General features: G+C 38.9%; 1 protein-coding gene across 4 annotated transcripts in view; it reads left to right on the plus strand.

Moving 5' to 3' along the window:
* Positions 1-13,824, plus strand: part of PDE4D (phosphodiesterase 4D) — a gene marked incomplete at its 5' end in the record, with an annotated part of 1,034,128 nt that overhangs the window by 727,836 nt on the left and 292,468 nt on the right. The gene's annotated exons all lie outside the window — the stretch shown is intronic.

The raw sequence follows: 13,824 nt of genomic DNA on the forward strand, positions 1-13,824 counted from the left end.
TCCTGGCTTTCTCTCTTTCCTTCATTTTTATTGCGCTTGGCCTTGTATAAAATATAGTCCTAATTAACTACTCATATGGCGGGAAATTTTTTCCTATCTCATGAGAGAGGATATTGCTGTCTTGTTATTCTAGATATTGGCTAATTTTCATGGCATGAACCCAGTGTAGCACATGAGTTGTGTCAAATGATCTTACGTTTTACAAGTATTTTTGAAGTCTGAATCATGCATACAAATGTAGTTTGCTACATTAATTTTTAGAACCAACTCAAGGTCTTTTTCTTAGGAAAATAAATGAAAATCATTAGGTAGGTAGGTACCTTAGGCTCCAAAAGTAAACCTACTTTATTATTATTATTATTAATTCTGCTTTAAGGGATCTGAGTTTCAGATATTTTTTGAGATTTTAAAAGTATATGCGTTCAAAGATATTCTTTCAAAATTAGTTGTGCTGTTGATGACATAGAAGCATAAATAAATATCCCATATGAACCATTTAGATAAATTTTGGAATTACATCAAGGCGTCAACCATTAATTTTATCTTCAAATAAAGTTAGATAATATGAGGAAATGCTTCTTGTAAAATAAAAACTAGAATGGAGTCTAAAATTAGTCACAGACATTACCATCTCAATTAAACATTAAAATTAGATGCATAAACACATCTGTTTACATATAAAAATGAAAATGAGCCAGATTTAGTTTGTTATGGGTGATTTTCATTTCTTTTGTTCGTCTCATTTTTCTGTAATTTCTAAACATGCATTCATGAGTATTCATCCTTCACATGGGGCTAATATGTGTTGTTCAAACAGGAGCCTGTTTCAGCCTCCCTACAACTGTTTTTTAATATGATGCTTAGGTCAGAGCTGGACAAAAGCATCAGGCTATATGACTGTATTCTACATCAGAGACTATTTGAATGGAGTCTTGTAGCTAAGCAGATACATCATGGGAATCAACTTGCCAATCCCAGAGAGATTTGTCTCAGGCTCTATGTTGTGGAAGAGTTACCATACACTGCGAAAGGCCAGAGACCAGACAGAGGAGACCTGGAAGGCAAGCCTACCTGGAAAGAATTACTATCTAGTCTACCTTGTCCTTGTGCTCTGTGGAAAGGACTAGAAAGTGGCAAAGAAAAATAGTGCTTGCTTCGTTGTGTTCTTTTTCCTCCTCCTCCCCTTCCTCCTCCTCTGTGCCTCCTCCTTTCTCTCTTTTCTCCCCTCCACTCTCAGTCTCTCCCTCCCTACATCTATCCTTCCCCATTTTCCTTTCTCTCTCATTCACAATCCCTCTCCCTCATTCTCTTCCTCCCCTTTCTCATTATACATCTCCCCCTTTAGTACACCCTATTCTTGTCTTTCCCTACATATGAATATATGTGCATAGAAACCAAAGACAGGCAACAGGAGAGCCAAGGTCTAGGCTAAGATGGACTTCTAGCCCAAAAATTCTTAAGATGTTCTAGCACACAGATGACAAGGAGTCTCATAAATAATACTGCACAAAGTTGTGGAACACTTTGGTTCACTGCTTTTACTATGTCTAAGTAGGATGAATTATCTTCTAAGTATATAGAACCTTTTTTTTTTAACTTTTAAAACTCATTTTTGGAGCTGTAGTATTTTAAGGCTTTTGAATATTTTAAAGATTGAGAAAACTGAACAGCTTGATGAACTAGTCAACAGTTCAAACGGAGACTAACTCGCTTTAGTGGTTTGAATGAGATGTTCTCTGTAAATCCCTGGCATTTGAATACTTGGTCCCTGGTTGCAGGCACTGTTGGGAACATGTAGGAGGTGTGGCTTCCTGGCGGAAGTATATCACTAGCAGTTAACTTTGATTTTTTAAAAATCTCATGTCATTCCCAGGTAGGTTTCTTTGGGGTTTTTTTTTTTTGTTTGTTTGTTTGTTTGTTTGTTTATTTTCTTTTGTTTTTTAGTACAGAATAGAGCTTATTTAGGTCATGGGGGAGTTAAGAGGGTGGTAGAGGCAGAGAAGGAGAGAGAAGAGAGGAATAGAGGAGTAGAGGAGTAGAGGCTGGCCATGAGCACCTAGAGAGAGAGGAGGGAAGGGAAGGGGCAGAGGAGGGGTAAGGGTAGGAGAGCAAGAAAGACAGCAAGAGGGACAAGAGCAGTCTCTTTGTTTTCTTGTTGGTATTTCCAGATGTGGACTCTAAGCTCTCAGCTTTCTGCTCAAACTGTACCTATTTTTACAGACTGCATCATTCTCTGTAAACCCCAAATAAACCCTTCCTTCTCTAAGTTGTCTTAGTTATGGTGGTTTATCAAAGCAAGAGAAATGACACTAAAACACTGGCTAATTCCAACAAACAACTGTCAAACCAAAAATATGGAGCTAAAGGCTAATGGCCTTAGGTCTGTGGCAGCTAGGTGTTTGTTCAGACATTCCAAATGATGTGCCTAATTTTCAGAAAGATCTTAGGTCAGAGACAGAGAATGGCAATAGACGCTTATTAAGAGGGCTGAAGGTAGCTCAAGATAATTTGGCTCTAGACTTGTCCATTCCAAATGCTCTATAGTCAGTGAAATTCTAATCAGCTCATCATCCTTGCAGAAGGTTTAGTGAGGAGCACAACCTTTTTCCAGCAACTTCTGCTCACATATCTATAATTCTATATGCTTTTTTCCCATTTTCTTTAAAAAAATTTAAATCTATGAAACACTCTCAACCAGGTTAAAGTACAGTGCGAGTTGTGAGAAGCAGAAGCAGCTGCTGCTGTCCGCTGCGCAGGTGGAAAACTGGGTGGGCCGGCTTGTCTAAACTAATTGCCAAAGGAAACGGAGGAGTCTTTTCTGGAACCAAACAGAATTAAATACTTATTACATTAAGGAAGGCAAAGTTTAGAGCAAAATAATGAAATTTCCTACGACTCTGCCTTCCTTTCTTTTCCATTCCCCATTTATTTATTTACTTATTTATTTGTTTGTTTGTTTGTTTGTTTATTTATTTATTTATTTATTATTTACATCCCGATCACTGACACACCCTTTCCTGTCTCCTCCTCAGAGTCTATTACTCTGTCTTCTAAGACTGCTGAAAAAAATTCATTTCCCACTTTTATTCACCTTTGTTATACATGGCGGTCCCAGGTACTCAAAGCCACAGGAGGTTCAGAGCCCAGCAGAAAAATGAGCATAGAGTATTTTCTCTCTGTACACACTCTTTAAGATAAGAGAAGACTGCAATATGCCTTACATTGCACTAGATAAGAAACTAATTGGAGATGCAAAGAATCCTTGCTAATCACTGGGTGCCTTGGGCATGGTTAATGCTTTCTCACATCTGCCTCTCACCAGGTAACAGCATTGCCCTGTCTGTCCTTAATTCAGTGCAATGGCTGTGTGTTCCCAGGCAATGGATCTAAGCCTTTCTTACTTGCTTACTCACAATCCCAGAGGCACCCTGGAAAGAAAGGTACTCACTTAGGGAAACAATCTTAGTTCACATCAACAGTTAGAACAAAAGGCTCAGCTGAATAAGAAAAAAAAAGTAAGCAATAATAGAGTCATCTAAAAACCTATGCTGAAGAAGATGCCAGCCGTATTGTGTGCACTGACATCTTTGATGTTGGAGAAATGGTGGTGGGGTGTGAGTTTGACTGTAGTCTCTCATGTGTAACATCCCTCTTGAACCCCTAATCAGCAGTTCTCAACATATGAGTCGAGACCCCTTTATGGATAGCATATTAGATATCTCCCCAGTTATTCTCTTTACTGAATTCAGTTTTCAAATCCCAGATTTTCTTCATCACTTACACAGTTGTATATTTGTGTCTTCCTAGACATCACTCAGCCATATGGCTAATTTTTTTAAGTCCATTGAACTGTTTGTGGCCTCTTTAAACTCCTTGAATTCTTGACTGACATTTATAATTTTTCTTTTGAGTTCTGGAGTTCATCTAGTTAATTCTCGTTGAGGAACATTTACACAAGACTAGCAAATTTGGGAGGGATAATCTGTCTTGGCCTTTCATATTCTTTGTGATTGTTACAATAAAACGCGGGCTTGAGAATTGCTTTCCTTAGAAGTGTCTGTTGTAAGACTTCGAACTGTCTCGGACAATGCCACAGAACTGGCCATGCTTCAAGGCCAGATGGTTGCTGATACCACTGTTAGAAGAGGTTCCAGGCACTTACCAAGGTGGATCCTTGAACAGCTGTGCAGTCTGGGTTAGGCCTGGAGCTTAGATATGGTACTAGCCTATACAGGGCAAATCTCATCAGCCTGAGACTGATTTCTTTATAGCTTGCTGATTCTGTAATTTTTAAGGTGAAAAGACAGTATTTTGACTTCACTGTTGTGTGTGATCTTTAATATTCAATACTTTGTTTTGTGAAATGGGCAAAAACTTTTATTAGAGAAAAAGAGTAAATGTCAGAAATAGTGGGAACAAACATAGATGCTGATTTCCTGTTTTAAAAAGTTCTTTCAAGACATTATCATTAAGAAATACAATTAGGTGGATCATTTATGCGAGTCTTTAATATTTGAAAATTCAAGTGTGTGTGTGTGTGTGTGTGTGTGTGTGTGTGTGTGTGTGTGTGTGTGTGTGCAGAAGACAATTTGGAGGAATTAGTTGTTTCCACTTGCCGCGTAGGTTGTGGGGATGTAAATTGAGACTTTAGATTAATGGCAAGTGCTTTTTCCAGCTGAGCCTTGTCTCTGGACATTTGTGAATATTTGATAGTGTTGTTAGCTCTGCGTTGTCCTTATCTGCATCCTCTAAAGGACTGAGCTAGGAAAGTAAATCCTGCTGGAGGGACAGTTGTGAAACCCTGTCTTCACTAGGGGGCACTGTGTTACCATTCAGCTTTCTGTCTCTATCTGTCTCTATGTCTCTGTCTCTCAGTCTCCCTTCATCTCTGCTGTCTCTGTATCTGTGAATGTCTCTGTTTTCTCTCTCTCCTCTCTCTGCAGTAGAATTTTGTTTTAGACCTGTCAAATCCCTTTAGATCTCTAGTGTTCTTTCTGTCCTTTGTCCCTACCATGGCTGCTGGTCCACATTGGGAGACAGACTGCTTTTTGGTTTTTTTTTTTTTTTTTTTTTTTTTTTAGGATTCTGCTTTTATAGACCTCACCATGCTCTTTCTAATTTAATTTTAGATCATACCACGCTAAGCTCTAAGTGATGTGAGGGCCTGTCTGGTTTCTGAGCACTTCTCTCAGCACCTTTAACATCTCAGCAACATGTGAAATTCTTTGAGACATGCCTAATTTAAAAGAGGTCTTTGTTCATGACCTTTTGTTGAAATCTATCTAAAACTCTAAAATTCATGGTGAGGAAAAAAGTTAACTTTGGTCTCAACTTTTTATTAACATATATCCAATTTTATCTGTCCCTTACAGTGATTTCTAGTGGTTGTCAGTGACATGACAACTCTACAGGAAAAGCCATATACAAATCTCTACAGTGCTATTGCCCAGAAAGAAACATGCTGATGTTTTGGTGCATATTTTAATTAGTAAATGATTTTTGAGATTCTGTTCCTTTATTCCTTTTGATAACATTCTTCTTGACAAATCATTCATCGTAATGTTTCAAAACACTGTTTACAATCCACTGGCGTCATACTGTACTGCTTACTGAAGGCTGTAAGCCTGCATCCTTGAGTGTTCCCAAGGAGTCGGCTGTCTGCGGTTGGGATAGATACTCTGTAGCCCCAGAGCAGCCTCCTAGACAGCTTCTCCAGAAATTGCTAGAGTCTCTGCTCATTCACTGCATCCCTTGACAACTACACAGATCCCAACAGGCTGAGCATGTTCAGGGCTCACACCTGAGAGCTACTCACAGTTGTGAAGACTAACCTGGGATTCCCCTGAGTCTTGTAATGACTTCTGACTGTGATCTGCATTTGTTAGTGTTGAGAAGACACTGGGCTTGCTTGCACAATAGGGGCACAAAACAGGATGGCTAAAACCATTCGTGGTAAAATGTGGGCTTTTTATTTATTAAGATTTGAATCATTTGTTCACAATTAGCTCAACATTTATACCAGGTTCACACACAATGTAATAAAAAAAGTAAAGAAAAAATTACATCTAGAGAAAACACAATAATTCTCACTTGTTGAAATGTCCCTTGTTATTTGAATTTTAGGGGATATGTTTTTTTAAAGATTAATTTATTGTGTATACAATGTTCTGCCTGCATGTTTGTCTGTACACCAGAAGAGGGCACCAGATCTCATGACAGATGATTGTGAGCCACCATGTGGTTGCTGAGATTTGAACTCAGGACCTCTGGAAGAACAGTCAGTGCTCTTAACCTCTGAGCCACCTCTTCAGCTCTTTAGGGGATATTTTTCACAGTATCAAAATCTGGAAAATTTCCACTCATCCACTACCTAGTACTTGACTGACTCAGTATTTACCAAGAATGTGCCTGTATCAAACCATTCAGAAAGCATTTTATGTAAGAATAAACTGGATCAAAAATCACAGAGTAGCAGCTTTTTATCACTTACCTCTATAGTGATGTTTAAAATTCATAATCTTTGAGTGTGTTTTTAACAGTTAACAGTTAGTTACAATTGATTTATTTTTCTAAGTAAAATTTAGGAACTCTTTTTTTTTTTTGCATTTTGCATTTTGCAGTACTTAGGGAGCAAAAAAAACTACACATTATCTCTGTCTGTACAAGGTACGGCCTTTAGAATAGACTCCATAAGAAAAATCATGGAAAATTATAAATTATGTTCAACATGAGGTACAATTCACAAATATTATTAATTTGATATTAACTTAGTAAGTTTTAGTTACTTTTAATTTGCTGGAATAAGACACTATCACGAAGGCAGTTTTAGATAACAGATTTTATTGGGGCTTACAGTTTCAGAGCATTAGCGTCCAGTTGCAGGGAGCATGGCAGCAGGCAGGCATGACATTGCAGCTGTCACTGACATCCCGAATTTTGAGACAACAGCCACAAAGAGGCAGAGAGACAGCACAAACTGGGAACTGTAGTCCTTTTGAAACTTCAAAGCTCATTGTCAGCGACACTTCCAACAAGGATGCACCACCTCCAATTAGAGCGTGCCCCTAATCCATCCCAAGCAGTGGCACCAACTGGGGACTAAATATGCAAACAATAGACGTAAGGCTATTCTCATCCCTACATATTATCATATATCATGTCATCTATGTATATTAGTACACCACTAAAGTTCTTATTACTCAGGTCCAATATAATGGGCACATGTTAGAATAATCTCCCAAAGGGTCATTGGTAGAGTTAAAGAGATAGATTCCTTGATACTCCCAGAAAAACTCCTTAACTATTCTCCGTTTCTGAAAATTCCCATTGTGTTAGTTTGCACAATGAACCCCTCTCTCTTTTTTAAAATCCCATCAACTTCGGGCTTCGGACACCTTCCACTCAGCTTATTGTAGCCTGTTCCTCGTCACCTAGCCATACTTACAGCATGCTTGCTTTTTTTCCCTTTATTTGTGAAAGCAAGGTGTAGGTTTCAGTTATGAGCACTATGAATACTTACTATTGTTCTGTTTCATGTGTTGGTGGGTGGTGATGTTGGTGGGGGTGGTGGTGGTGGTGGTGGTGGTAGTGGTGATGGTAATGATGGTGGTGGTGATGGTAGTGGTGGTGGTGGTGGTAGTGGTGGTGGTGATGGTGGTGGTGGTGGTGGTGGTGGTGGTGATGGTGGTGGTAGTGGTGATGGTGGTGGTGATGGTGGTGGTGGTAGTGGTGGTGGTGGTGGCAGCAGCAGTGTCAATGGTGGTGGTGGTATGGTATTAGCATAATGCTAGGTACTGACTGTACACTAAAGAGTTTGCTATCACATGTTTTATAGACATTTTCCTGAGAGGATATTCTGCATTCAAGTGTCTATGAAGGGCACCAGGTCTCTGTGCCGTCAGCCACTTAACATTGAACTAAATTCTATCTGACTGTGAAGTAAGAACTCGAGAATGTGGTTTTAAGATAAGTCGGACAGACAGCAAACAGTTGTCCTACCCAGGAGCTTGTTTTTAGCACTGACGATCTGAGAAACCACTTTCTGAAATATGCAGGCAGTTGCTTAGCTGAGGGAGTTTCTAGCTCATTAATAGAAACGGCTTTTTCTCTAATGTTTAGCAGAGACCTGGGATCTCTACCAAGTCTCTGGACAAATAAAAATGAAATGGAAGTAGCAAGGGGACAAAGCTCAGGGCCTCACTTATGGTGGTTGTATCAAGGTCTGCTGTGAGTCTCTTGGGTGGCTTTATCTTCTGAGGGAGAATAGACCTCTAGGTTTTGTGTGTCCTGAGATGAAATAAGAACAAATTAGCAAAAACAAATGACTACATTTGACTCTAAAGCAGATGTCCATGTTTCTGTTTTTAGCCATTGGTGAATTGCTGTCACTGGCTACAGGAATTAAAAAGCATTTCTATTTCTTTCCCATGTGGAAAATGCCGGACCCTGAGCAATGCACACAGGCTGAGGCCTACAGCCTTTCCTCGGGAAGAGCCTCCCAGCTCACGGTCCCTACGTTCTTTACAACTTCGGTCCACTCGGGCTCTGCCTTTACTTTCAGTGCCACTCCAAACGCAGTCTCCTTTGAGAGTTAGACAGTTAAAGATCACTTGCCAGCAAGAGCAAAGCCTTGATCATGATATGAGTGGAACTAGGTCGTACTCACGCCTCTGCCGACCATTGGCATTCCATCAGAAACGGAATGTGTCTGAGCCTCAGTTTCTCCATCTACGAAGTGCTGACAATAGTGGCCAGAGGCATTGGATGGCTGTGTAAGATTAGGTCACTGATCCGTGTGATGTCTGGTTCCTCCCTGGTGGAAACCTAAAGCTTCTGCCATGGTTTGTTCCTCCTTCAGGAGGAGTCTCCTGCTCTTTACTTTCTCGGCACACAGACTGTAGGTTTTTGCAGTGAACAGGACCTTGATTTAACCTTGCATCTGTTACTTGTTAGCTTTATGCTTTCAGGAACAAGTTATTCTAACTTCGTAAACCTCGATTTCCTCAGTGATCAAACAGAATAAAAGTAATTGGAAGCCTGGAAATTGATTACTAGAGGTTATATAAAATACTTTATGTTCTTGTTATAAAAGAAGCAGAAATTCGTTATTGAAATCATGTTGGCAGGATGAGGAACTAGAGAAAAGTCATGTGACATTTGGCTGATTTTTTTAATACCATTTAATCAGTGCCCTTCATATATCTGGGTGAGCAGAGTCTGAAGGAGATGGGCAACAGCTAGCGCCTGAGAACAGGAAGGTTCATGGCTATTGGTGTATAAACAATGTCATGGAAAAAAATCGTGCCACCACAATTAAACACATGAGATTGTTGTTATTTAGAAATTTCTGGTATTTGAGCTCTTTTTGTCTTCGTCCTAAGAGACCAATTTTGCTTTGCAGCCTGACAATTCCAAAATTGTTCTGCTTGTTTATTAACAGGGTTCTGAAAAGTGGGAAGAAGCCGTTTTTGACCTTAATTGGTGGGCAGGCAACAACTGGGAAACAGTCGGATCCAGTGTTGCAAATGCTTCAGCAAGTGAACAACCTTTCCTCATATCCCATAGGTTTTCAAAGAGAGGTGGCAGGGGTAGGGGCGGGGGAGTAGGCGATGGAGGTGGGGAATGTGGAACTAGGGGGATGGAGGGAGAGTGGGGGTTGTTTCTGCATTGAAAGCACAGGTAAAACATCTGGGACCCACTCCATCCATCCATCGGCTAATTCTGCTAATGTCTTTGTCTTTTACAACTTTGGGTTTTCCTTTGTTGTTTTTAATCCAATCTCTGTAATAAGACAGAGATGATTTCAGTTTTGTAAATAAAACATTAACCTTTTAAAACTTATTCACATACATCCTATTCTTACTTAAGTTAAAAAAAAAGATAACAAATAAAAAAAATTACCCTCACAAGTAAATCTGATGCCTTAAAAAAAAAAAAAAAAGATCAAATAGAACTTTTGTAACTAATTCTAAAGGACAGTATTTTTAAAAATGAAAATGCTTTTAACAGGATAAAAGTAACTCCTGTACCTCTCCCAGCTTACATTGTTAATGATGGTGCCCGGCACACATGTATGCCTGTGTGCATATGTGCATGCATGTGTGTGTATGTGCATGCATGAGTGTGTGTGTGCATGCATGAGTGTGTGTGTGCATGCATGAGTGTGTGTGTGTGTGTGTGTATGTGTAGGATACTTTTATGTAAATTACATTTTTAGTCCTCTCAAAAATTCTGCAAAACATCAGAAATAAGAGTAGACGGGGGATGCACTGAAACCCAGCAAGGTCATGTGACCCATTGTGCATAACTGCAGCTCTAAAGTCTATTTGCTTGAACTGCCCCTTCCCTCCACATTTTCCTGATGCTGTTTTCTTTGAAGACTAAAATTCTTAATGGCACATTCTTGTAATAATAATTTGGATGTAATGGTGATGGTGGCATTTTTTACTTCATTATTTTAATTTATTTTATTCAGGAAAGGGAAGGTAATTAGTGTTTTACACACAAACACACACACACACCCTTCTTCCAACCCTATTTGAGTGTTAGGGTGTTAGGCATCCCATTACCTTATCAGCAAAGGCTTGACCTAATTATCATTCAAATTCCCAAATCATTTCTACATGTACTCCAGGATAGATAGAAACCTTGAGGAAAGGTTTTGATCCACAATCCACAGTGGAAATGGTCCTTTTTTCTTATATTTAAACATGCCTTTTGCTTATTATTTTATGCCACATCCTATTGACTTCAACATTGCCATGGCAACTTATTTATTTGAACCCTGGGACATATAAGAGAAGAGGATATATTTATAGATGATCAAAATACAAACCATGCTCTTTGGATGCTCCCCACTGCACCCCAGCACAGAAAGTAATTGGTCTCCATTAAAGAACATGGAAGTACTGACCTGTAACCAACTAAACATATGTAAAGTTTAGAAACAATATTCTTTATTTCCACAGATGAAAGTCCAGTGCTTGGTGCAGAATAATGCTAGAATTTTCTCTGAATTGCAACACTTCCATTCACAGAAACAAGCCATCACTGATGATCATAATCAATTAATGTAATAAAGCCCCTTGTAAGCCCCAGGAACTTGCCTTGAATGAGCATTCATTTTAATAAATGTACCAGAGAGTTGTTAAACATTCTTTTCTTACAAGTATCTGTAATTGATCCCTCCGAAGATGCATTTTAATTTAGATATAATTCAATCGCTTTCTCCCCTTTTCTTCCTTTGACTCCTTCCATGACTCCTCCCCCTAACCACTCCCTCATTCCTCAACCTTCTCAAGTTGATGGCTTCTTGTTTTCTTTGATTCCTGTTGTTGTACATAACTTGCTCAGTCTTTTTACCAGCTGTGGGTATGTGAAAATGACTGATTAAGAGGCTCGTCCGGGCAGGCTCATTCCCCCTCTGGAAGCAGTCATTGTTAGCCTGTAGTTCTTTGACTAAGGGTGGGACCCCATGAGATTTTTCCCTGTTTACGTTAGCATATCTATTGTCAGCGTTCAGATCTTGAAAAACCCAATACTATAATGCTGCCCTCATCAGAGATAGGTGACAGTTACACAGCTAATGTTTACTTCTATAACTTCTAGCTTTGAGTCTTTGGCCAACAACTATTTCATTATACTGAAACCCCTTTATCTGACTGGTCTGGTTTCCTGAGGCAGCATATTTCAACATACCACAGCCCCACAAATGTAACTCTATTTCTGTGCTCTACTTCCTGCCCTCCAGTCCTCCCTGAATCCTCTTAACTCATGACATGGAATGGAAGCAAAGGAATTCATGTGTGCTTACATTTAAATTCTCTCACATTTATACCCATGAGTCTCAGTTTAACTTAGAGTGGCTATCTCCCTATAAAGGAAATTCTGAGTTTCTAGGTCAGACACCAAAACCCAAATCTGTCATTTGCAGCATCTGGAATCTTGGAACAAAAGTTGTAGGACGATTCCAAAGACAAAAAAAAAATCTTTATTTAGAACTCTGCAAAATATAAGGTTTAATTTGCTGCAGAAGATGGGCATTTAGAAAGATTTGGAATCGTGTGGATAACAATTGGCTATTCCATATACTGAGATAAATTTACTTTTTAGGGTTTTATTTTATATTGTTTTGTTTTGTTTTTGACAATTTCATTTATGAGTATTGTATATAACAACAAAATTTTAAGAAGAAAAAGAGTTGACTTTGTAAAATTAACTCAAGTAGTTTTTAATTTTTGTCTCTCTACCCATATAAAGTTATAAGTTGCTGGGACAAATATAAATACAGCAAAAGTACATTCTAGAAAACATTCTGTTTGTTATGTTTTGAGTTTCCAATTACCTAAGTTCTCACATCTGTGGAGTAATGGCCATTCCTAAAAATCAACATTGAAATTTGCATTAAAAAAATAAATTTATCAATGGCCATGGTGGTGTATACCTTTAATCCCAGCACTCTGAATTTAAGGATAGCTCTGGTCTACCTAGCAAGTTCCAGGCTACTACCCAAGGTTGCATAGTGAGACCATGTCTCAAAAATAAACAAAATATTACTAACAAACTCTGTGTGTCTCTGTGTGTGTGTGTCTGTCTGTCTGTCTGTCTGTATGTCTATGTGTATTATACACAATGTATGAGATGTGATATATGATTACTAGTGAAAATCTATTCTGAGATTTGGCCTAGACTAGATGGTAAGGCTTATATTACTATCAATAAAACTATAAAAACTATGGAAGAGAAAAATTGCCCCTATGGCTCTGTGGAGTAAATTTCTTGTCATCAAGCCTGATGGCCTCTGTTCAATACTTAGGGCCCATGACAGAAAGAGAGAAAACTAACTTCTTCCCATCAGTTATCCTCTGATATGTATGTGCTGCCCCTGTACCATACACTAATGAAGTTAATGTAACTTAAAAATTTAAAAAATAAAACCGTGACAACAGGTAGCATTTTGGGGCTCAAAAGCTTTCTATATGCACCAGGTATCAGTGATGCTGTTTTACCTGCAAACATAACCTTCTGTAAGGAATAAGTTTTCATTTATTTTTTTGTGTGTGTAAGAGATAAAAAAAAAAAATTACTAGCTCTACTGGGATTCTCCTGTTCCTGTTCCTGTGTGTTCTTCTTCTTTTATACCCAGCCTCCCCTTTCCATGAGCCTTCAAGATCCCTCTCTATCTGACAACTATACATGATGCTAGGAGTGGGGCTGCATTGCCCAAGAGCTATCCCTAAATGGAAATTAATAGATCAATGGAAACCAAGAGGCAACTGTGGAATTTCACACAAAACAAAGACAGAGGGCCTAGGGATGGGCGCTTTCTAAGACTCCTAGGACCTGGCTTCCATGTTTGAAATACAGAGCCTCAACTATAAGCACAAAAGCCATTTGTGAAACAATAATATATATAGCAAACTGACTCCAGAAGCTTTCTTTTAGATGAGAATGTTGAACATCCGTGCTATTGATCTGCCAGACAGCTACCACTCTCCTACTGAGTGTGTGTGTCAGATAATGAAGGAATGCAGCTGTCAAAATGTTCTATTTTGCCCATCTCCAAAGCATGTAGCTTTTTCAAAATTCCCTCCCCACAATGTGCCTGATCTTCTTGTGAAAATAAACACCTTGTTTAACATTTTAATTTCTTTTTTCAGGAATCATGCAAGCATTTTGGTCTACCAGAATGAGTGTTTAGGGGTCTTTAACCCTGGCAGGCATGGAGACAGTCCCTTAGAGCAATTAGTCAATTTTGTCCAGTCCAGAGGGGGTTAACTTCTTTTCAGGGTTTCTCCTTTCTAATCTTATCCTAGACAAGTGGAG

This window comes from Micromys minutus (assembly GCF_963924665.1).
Source record: "Micromys minutus genome assembly, chromosome: 20".
NCBI classification, from domain to species: Eukaryota; Metazoa; Chordata; class Mammalia; order Rodentia; family Muridae; genus Micromys; species Micromys minutus.